The sequence below is a fragment of the Camelus dromedarius genome, chromosome 15 (assembly GCF_036321535.1).
Source record: "Camelus dromedarius isolate mCamDro1 chromosome 15, mCamDro1.pat, whole genome shotgun sequence".
In the NCBI taxonomy this organism is placed as follows: Eukaryota; Metazoa; Chordata; class Mammalia; order Artiodactyla; family Camelidae; genus Camelus; species Camelus dromedarius.
Window position 1 is genome coordinate 1529721 of NC_087450.1, and position 9308 is coordinate 1539028.

The 9308-nt window shown below is 34.9% G+C and overlaps 1 pseudogene; it reads right to left on the reverse strand.

The window, feature by feature from the left end:
• LOC135322949 (olfactory receptor 8K1-like) lies at positions 1 to 8491 on the reverse strand (annotated as a pseudogene).
• Positions 8492 to 9308: the final 817 nt, after the last annotated feature.

The following is a 9308-nucleotide window of genomic DNA, read 5'->3' on the forward strand; positions in this document are numbered from 1 at the left end:
TTACACAAATAATGTAGTGTATAGAAATTATAATACCAAGTTGAGTTCACTCAAAAGGAGACACTGAGTCAATGCTTTGTGTAACTGTGATTTATTAGGAATTGTACCCAAAATAGTTATTGGGATGAGAGGTGGGACCTAAAAAAAGAAGTAAGCCAAGGAATAGTATAGTGTAAACATCCCATGATAGAAATTTTGGTCAGATTCCATGGAAGATTTCTGGGAAAATGGTAAGTTAAACTTCAGAATTTCTCTGAGTGAGCAAAGGAGACTGAGTATTTATAGCTGACTCTTATACAACTCCTAAACCATAAATGCATGAGTTAATCTGTGCATAACTTAGAGTCAGTCCTCCATATCAGCAGTTCCTCTGCATTCCCCAATTCAACCAACCACAGACCTTGTAGTACTGCTGTATTTACCATTGGAAAATATCCATGTGTAAGTGAACCCATGTAGTTTAAACCTGCATTGTTTGAGGGTCCACTGTATACTTCTGCACACTTGTCAGTCATTGACAAAGGGCTGTCCTCCATGGTATGTAAATTTCCAGTAACTTCTCCCTGGCATGCAGGAATTACCGCTTCAGGTAACCTGAAGCAGTTCTCCAAAAAAGAGATGTAAGCATTGCCTCTTAAGAGGGGAAATGCACCAGGAGCTGCATACAAATATGTTAAAGAGGTCTTTTGAGGTAGTAGTTTTCAGAGTGCAGTGCTTGACAAGCAGCATGAAGAAAACTTGGTATTGGTTTGCAAACTTGAGAGCTTCTTGGGTGAAATCTAAAACCACCTATATAAGAAGGGAAAGGAGAGACCAAAGAAAGAGGCAGGTCATCCCAGATTGGTTGGTGGCAATTTTAATAAGAAAAAGGAATGTGTATATGAGACTTGACTTCAGGTGGCCAAGAAATTCATCAAGTTGTGTACATTAAAGAGGTACAGCATTTTGCATGTCAATCACATTCATCATACCTCAAGAAATAGGTTTGAAAAAAGATATATATCATAAATGCCTGAACTGTAAGACTTTTTGAAATATTTTATCTCTTGAAAAAGAATACAATTTAAAAAAAAAAGGAAAACTGTTCTCCAGTGAGGAAAGGGAATGAAGCAACAATATAAAAAGAATTGAAGTAATAAAGACCACAATAACTCCTAACATTACTGAGCATTTGTTATTCATTTGCTTCTGACTCCAAACATCATTCTTCCCCTTAATTTCTTTGAATCATGCTCTTATTCATTTCTTTCCTACTCATGACAAGGAATGTTCAAGATTCAGTTAAATTACTTGTCCCTCACCTCTGGATCTACAATTCCAATAATAAGAAAGAGACAAAGGGCTGTAACAAAACATAGGGACAAGATAATTGTAGACTGCAGGAAGCACAGTCAGTAAATTACACATAAATATGCATGAGGATAACCTGGGAGAACTATTTCAAACAGGATATTGAGAGAAGACCTTTCTGAGAGGTGACATTTGAACTGAAACCTAAAGGACAGAAAGGAACCTACTATTGAATAAACCACAGGGCGAACATTCCAGGATTCCAGGCACGAGTGTATTTCTTGAAGATGCTGCTCTGGGGTAAAAAGTAACTAAGTTTTGGAGTTTTTTCTTGCTTGTTTGCTTTTGAGAAGGAATTTAATGGATGCCAGTGTGACTGGAATAATAATGAGGAAATGCAGAATTAGTAGAATCAGATGATGTGGGTCACAATAAATATTTCAATTTTATTCTAAGTGAAATGCAAGGCATTGGTAAATTTTAAGGTAAGTGAATAATATGATCAGCTTTCCATTTTAAAAAAATAACTATTTCTATTATGAAAATAATGAATTAAATGATTGGAACAGGATAGAAATTATGAGCAAAATTTTTAGAACAATTTAAGCAGTTGCTTTAGGAAACCTGGTGAGAAAATTTGTGATATATAGTTATATTCTCAAAAAGGAACATCATGTAAATTTTGAGCAATTGTGTACCCAGTTTTCTTTCACAGGTTATTTTTGTGAAACACACTTTTTTTCATTTTAGCTAATATTATAGAAATAAAACTGATATAAATAATCTCAGTGAGCAAAAATCTATTGTTTCAGTAGTGATATAATTTATTTAAATACAGAAGACCTAAGGACGCCAATTCTAATTTTGAAACATAAATAGCTGGATGATATTTAATGATGTGTTGTCTCCAAAAATGTTATAAATCTTGGAAATAAGCTTTACTTTAAGTAGCATATTACTTGATCATTCATAATGCCCATTGTCTTCCAAAATGAAAGTGAAGTGGCTCAGTTTAAGGTATAGTTTTGGATCTTTTAAATGTTATTTATACAGAAATAAAATAAATATTTTCTACCCACCTCTAATGGAAAATCTGCTTTAGCTTCTTAAAATTTCTGTGGCAGTGAAGGTTGATGGGTCCTCATAAACCACTGAGAGCCCAACTCTGAAGCACTGGACACTCTAGCATCCACAAATTGCCTTCTGCATCCTTTGGGAAGATGTCTTTTGGGATTGGCTCCTTAACAAGATCTCCCTGTAGGAGTTCAACCAGACACCCCTGCAGTCTTATTTTGTGTCAGTCACCTACATTACTGAAGGAAGCTCAACTCCATGACATCAGATTAAAGTGTATTTGTAGAGGTAACTCATTTGCAATCAGAGATTTGTTATTGCAAAAATGCAATATTGAAAAGCGAGAGACCATTGGGCTAATGGTGAAATTGTAACAAACTCCATCTATAAATTATATTTGTATTATGCCACTATCTCTAGTGGGTTTTTTCCCACTTTTACTTCAAAGACACAAAATCCATACAGTTATTATTTTAAGAAATGGGATAGAGTGGATGTTAAAAGGAAGATGTCGGGAGAGGGTAGAGCTCAGTGGTAGAGCGCATGCTTAGTGTGCAAGAGGTCCTGGGTTCAATCCCCAGCACCTCCATGAAATTAAATAAATAAACCTAATTACCACTCCCTCCACCCCCCCCAAAAAAGGAGGATGTGTTCTCCTAAAAATAATCCTCAGTGATAAAAATATTATTTTAATATTTTCTTTATGATTATATTTCAGGTAAGAAAAGGCAGAAGATAACTCCTAGAGAGGAATCAAAACAATAGTTAAAAATAAAGCCTTTGTGTCATGTCTATAAATTTCCAGTCACACAAATATATTTTTTAAAGACTAACTGTTTTAGATACACATTCTTGTGTGCTTAAAGACTAACAGAATTATGTAGGAAGAAAACTGGCCTGAAGGAATTCTCTTCTTTGGTGCTTAAATCCTCTTTCCAACAATACTTATTTTTTTGTCATAAGATTTTCCCCTGTAGGCCTTAAATTTAAAGCTGGAAGTTGAAGTATACAGTGAAATGCCATTTATATAGGGTATACATGCATGCACATGGAACAGTGGTGTATACTTTGCAAGAACACAAGAAAACAGATTCACCTTGAATACACTGGGATGGTTACCTCATGGAGGTAGCAGGGACTGAATAAATAAATAAAGATGAGAAATGTATTTGTTTTCTTGGACTGCCATAACCAAACACCACAGACTTGGTGGCTTAAACAACAGAAATATATTTCCTCAGTTCTGGATTCTAGAAGTCCTGGATCAAGAGGCTAGCAAATTTGGGATCTTCTGTGAGGCCTGTCTCCCTGGCTTTCAGATAAATGATCAATCATTATTGGATTAGGGCTCACTTTGACAACCCATGTGAACTAATTACTCCTTTAAAGGCCTTGCCCCCAAATACACTTACATTCTGAGATACTTAGTCTTCAACATATGAATTCTGGTGGGACACAATTTAGCCCAGAACAAATTGGAATGAAAAATAAGTAAATAAAAGAGGGGCTTCACCTGGCCTAAAAGTGATAAGGCATCATGAACTGAGGGGCGTATTTATTCTGGACACCCTGCTCTAGGTTTCAAAACACTTGAAAACATGCACATCTCCAGTGGACAGAAAATGGCTCCTTGAAATCTGTTCTGCAGAAGTAATACAAATTATTAAAATCTATAAAAATCTTCACGAGTATTCTTAGTATGGAGGAATGCTGAACATATGTATATGGTTTGGAAATTTATTAAGCTAGGAGCTGAACCTAGTTACCAATATGATGCTTTGTACTTGATAATCTAGTATTTTTCACTTTACCCACACTAGTTGGTGGACAAATAGTATTTCAGTGTTACTGTAATTTCATTTCTCTGATGACTAAGGATGTTAAACCTTTTTGAATGTGTTTACTTACTATTCATATCTCTTCTGTGAAGTGTTTTTTTCAGGTCCCTTCCCCCATTTCTTTAGGTTGTCTTTTAGTCATTAACTTATAGAGGACATTTGTGTGTATCTTGGAGCCCATTGACTTACTTTGTTTCTTGGCTGATAATCAATTGAATACACACATGTGCACATCTTTTGGACTCTGTACTCTGTTCCATTCCTCTTTGTATCTATTTCTATCATATATTTCTCTACTTTGATTATTATAAATTTATAGTCTTGAAATTGGCCATGTAAGTTCTTTCACTTTGTTCTTCTTTGAAATTGTTTCAGCTGTTCTGGGTCTTCTCTCTGCTAAATGGAAACAGACATAAAGCCAGACATGACCGACCTTGACTTTACGCCTTGAGCATAGGTCCAGACTTGCCCGCTCACTTCGAGAGTGGTCACATTTAGTAGCAGTTATTAAATTATTTTAATATTAAAATTGATTTTGAACTTAAAATTAAGTCTTATTGAAAGGTATACTTTGGTCTAAATACTGTAGAGTTAACTTAAGGGATGAGTCACTCAGAGGGTGAGGATAAAATATTAAAAAGAGATAATTTTTCCTTTTGGAGACGTCTCTTCCCAACACCTTGAAGTCAGAATGGCTTCCTGTTACATGTGGGAAACTTGAAGTGTTTGAGAAAGTTCCTTCAAGAAAGAGTATACTTTGCTGTCTTAATAGAGGAATAATTAGATAGGAATTGAAGAAATCATTCCAGAGTCAGGAAACCAATCACAAGGACTTTTAGAAATAACTAGGGGTTGAGTGAATGCAATTGAGTCAATAGGGCCTTACAATTATTGCCATTTCAAAATTAATATAAATATATTCCAATTTCCTAACTAAAAGCTTTTGCTGCATCAAGCCATTAATTACATATGTGGTGAATGTAAACATAAGAACATGAGAGGTTCTACCTGAGGAAGAGGTGTGAGTGGACAGATGCTAAGGGACTTTTACATAGGTTGGAAGCATTATTTCTAAACTATTCATCATTATAATTATGATGAAATATGTGCTTTGTGGTAATTAAGATTGTGACCTTAGTGAAGTTTAAAAAGAAGGGAACATTTTAGAACCATTCACACTGTATCTACAATATATAATAGCTGCTGTTACTCACCTATTATTGCCACTTTGCAATTTTATCATCACACAATGAAAACGATATGTTAGTAAATATTAGTATCCCTTCTTGAATTTTTTTTTAAATCGTGGAAGAACAATCTCAGTGCATAATACTTTTTCTTAGTGCTTTATTTTTTTATTTCAAATTATTATGCAAATTTGTAAATCATTTACCCAGCAACAGATAGAATGTGGAAGAACCATTATGAATTTATTTTAGAAATAAAAGCAATCATATATCATGTTATAAGCACAAAGCTATTTATTACAACATTTTTAGTAGTGGCAAAAGAAATAAAAACCTGCAAACAACCAAGTGTCCATCAGTTAAAGAAAGGTCAAATACAAAGTAATTAATCTGGGCTCCACTGTTGTATGCTGGTGTTAAAAATGAAAAAAACAAAAATTAATCTTTATTGGCCAAGAAAAATGCCAACAATGAATTCTCAAGTTAGAAAAGTAAGTTGTAGGGAATATAATGTATTAGGATTTTCTAAAAGTTCTTTCTGTATGAATGATACTGCAGAATGCTATTAATATTAATTAACTGTATTTGTAGATTGTAAAAAGTAATGGAAATGCTGTAATTTGGTAAAGAAATAAATGTGACCAAAAAAGTATTTGCAGTACAATATAAAATATTATTCTAGAAAATAAAATTTATTTATAACAGTAAATACGCTTAGGGACAGGATTGAAAACTACCATGGTAAACAAAATTGATATTTTTGGAGAATGCAATTTTGTATTTCTTTTATTTTGCTTAATTTATGTTTTATTTCTTTTCTATTTAAATTTTAAAAATATTTTCCAGCTTTATAGAGATTATAATTGATAAATAAAATTTGTATGTATTTCCAGTGTACAATATGATATTCTGATATATGTATATAAAGGTGATGTGATTCTTATAATTAGCTAATTAACATATCCATTACCTCACATAGATAATTTTTTTTTCTTTTGTGGTGAGAACACTTAAGATGAACTCTCAATAAAGTAAACCACAGTATATTAAAAAAGGGACAAAATTAACAAAATGCATAGATCTGGGATAAAGAGACCCTAGTTCATATTTTGATTTACTTCCCCACAATTTTCTCTTTAAATGCTGACACAGATTGAAGCAAGCATGACTGGGGTAGTGTATATATTTTAGAAACTTTAAAAAGTCCATCTCAAACAACAAAGAGAGCACTAAGATGTATGGAATCCGTTTATTTGCTGAGTAAGTAAACAATTGGAATAAAGTGTTGTTAGCAGAGTCCATTCAAAATATTGGCTCTGTGTACATACAAGCCCACGAAGAAGACAAAATGGACGTGATAAAAGTGCAATTAACCCTAGAGTGTGTCAGTCATCTCTAATCTTAGTTATGGCTGCTAAAGATTTTCAAAAGATTGATGTCATTTTAGTAAATGACCAGATAACTTACTTTTCTTGTGTTTGCCAATTTCAACTTGTTTGTTGGGAGGCTATAAACCAAAGTTAGCTATAGTTTGATGGTCTATGGGAGACCCAGAGTTAGCCAAAATTTTTCTCATGGTTCTTAATTAAAAAAAAAAAAAAATCTTCCCAAATGCTCATTCCATCCTTGAGATTAAAACATATGAATGCAATCAGATTGAAAATTCCATTCTGAAGTTCATGCTTTGTTTCTTCTTCAGCTCAGATTCTTGAAGCAGCTCATTCATGTTGTGTCATAATCAGAGATTTCATTACTTTCTTGCCTCTTGTCTGACCCACACACTTTTCATGGTCTAATTTTATTTATATTTAATTTACAGTGACTGCTATAACATACACATTACTAATTTTCTGGTTAATGGCACTCCATGTTGACTATTTAAGGCTTTTTCTTTCACTTCTGCAAGTCAAAATTTGAGCAAAAATTTGGCATAATCTGCCTTATGTCTAAACAATTTAAGTTCCAATATGACCTTGAAAATTATCTGGCTGCAATATTTATTCAATTGAAGTGGAAAAGAGTACAAGGAGTTTTAAGAGAAAGTGTTTTATTCAGAAAAAGAGAAAAACAATCTCGTAAAACATTCCCACTTTTTGATGCTATAATCAGAGTGACAGGATATTAAACAATTGTTGGACCTACCTTTGTAACTGAATATTAAGATATTAATGGGGATTTTTGCATCGATCAGTTAAGGTTCTCTTCAGAGCATCTTTTACTTCTTTGTTCCTCAGGCTATAGATCAATGGATTCAGCATAGGAATCACTAGGGTGTAAAACACAGAGGCTGTTTTATCAATAGCAAAAGCATGGCTGGATTTGGGTTGCAGGTTAATAAACAATAATGTCCCATAGAACACGACCACCACTGTCAGATGGGAACTGCAAGTGGAGAAGGCTTTGTATCTCCCCCTCGTTGAGCTCATTCTGAGAATGGTCACAAGAATAAACATGTAATCACAAGAACAATCAAGAGGGAAGAGAGCAAATTGCACCCTGAAAAGATCAAAATGATCAATTGTAACTCATGTGTGTCGGAGCAGAGCAGTCACAGTAAAAGTACTTGATGATGTTAGAGTCACAGGACAACTGAAATAACTTAATGGTGAGAAATAGTGACACAAATGTGCCATGGAGATAGGCAGTAAGTACCAGCCCCCAACACACTTTCTCTGCCATGATGACCCTGTAGAGAAGAGCCTTGCAGATGGCGATGTAGCAATCATAGGCCATTGCTGATAGTATGAACAGTTCAGTGATGATGAAAACCTCAAAGAAGGCTAGCTGGGTGGCACACGAATAGTAGGAAACTGTATTTTTGTGCACCACAAAGTTGACCATCATTTTGGGGCCAATGACAGTGGAGTAACCAAGATCAGTAATCGACAAATGTCTAAGGAAAAAGTACGTGGGAGTATGTAGCTTGGAGTCCAAATGGGTCAATATAACCATGCCCAGATTGCCCATCACTGTGACCAAGTATATGACTAGGAAGATTCCAAAAAGAGGCACCTGCAGCCCTGGGCTGTCAGTGAGCCCCAGGAGAATAAATCCTGTCACTTTGGATACTGCAGTATGGTTATGTTTCTCCATATGGTTCATCCTGGTAACCTGTGTGTAAAATCAATATTGATTATACTTGAGATGCTATCTTCTAAGAGAATTTCATACATGGTGCATGAGATACAGTCATTTTTCTTTGTCTCAAATTGTAAATAAAGATTCTTCTTCCCATCAGGTCAAAACTGTACACATCTACATTCACACTGCAGTGAAAGGGCCTAATGATTAGCATTTTTGATTGTAATGTAAGTTCCTGACATTAAGATTTTGATTGCTGAGTCAGTCCATTTCAAAGACATCCACCTCAAATAAATATATGTCCAGCTACACAATCAGGTAGCCAGCCTGCCCTGTCTGTTAACTTCTCTTTTAGAAAACCCTAGATGATGTAGGTAACTGACTGCTTGATTGAACCTGCTTTTCCCTTCCAGCATTTTAATTCCTACTCATGTTTAAATGCACCATTAAAAAGTGAATATAGGTGCCCCACCCTTGACCACAATCAAGCCAGAACTCATGGTATTCTCTCTCTCTCTCTTTCTCTCTCTGCAGCCTCTCTGCCTGGCCCTGAGTATGCCATGTACCCTCCAGAATGTGTGCAATAAATCTTGTTTTTCAAAAGTTCCCTGAAAATTGTTGCTTAGGTGCATCCTGCAATTGTAATAAAATGCACAAGGGATGGTCCAGCCACTACACACTAGCTCTGGTTGGGGAAATGTCTGTGGGGGCCCACTACAAATAGTAAGGGGCACTTGAGTGCCCACAGGCATTCCTAGTTGATAGAATCACTACCAATAGGCTGAGACCAACATGAAACACAGATTCATTAAAACTTTGGTAAAGCATGTTATAAGGG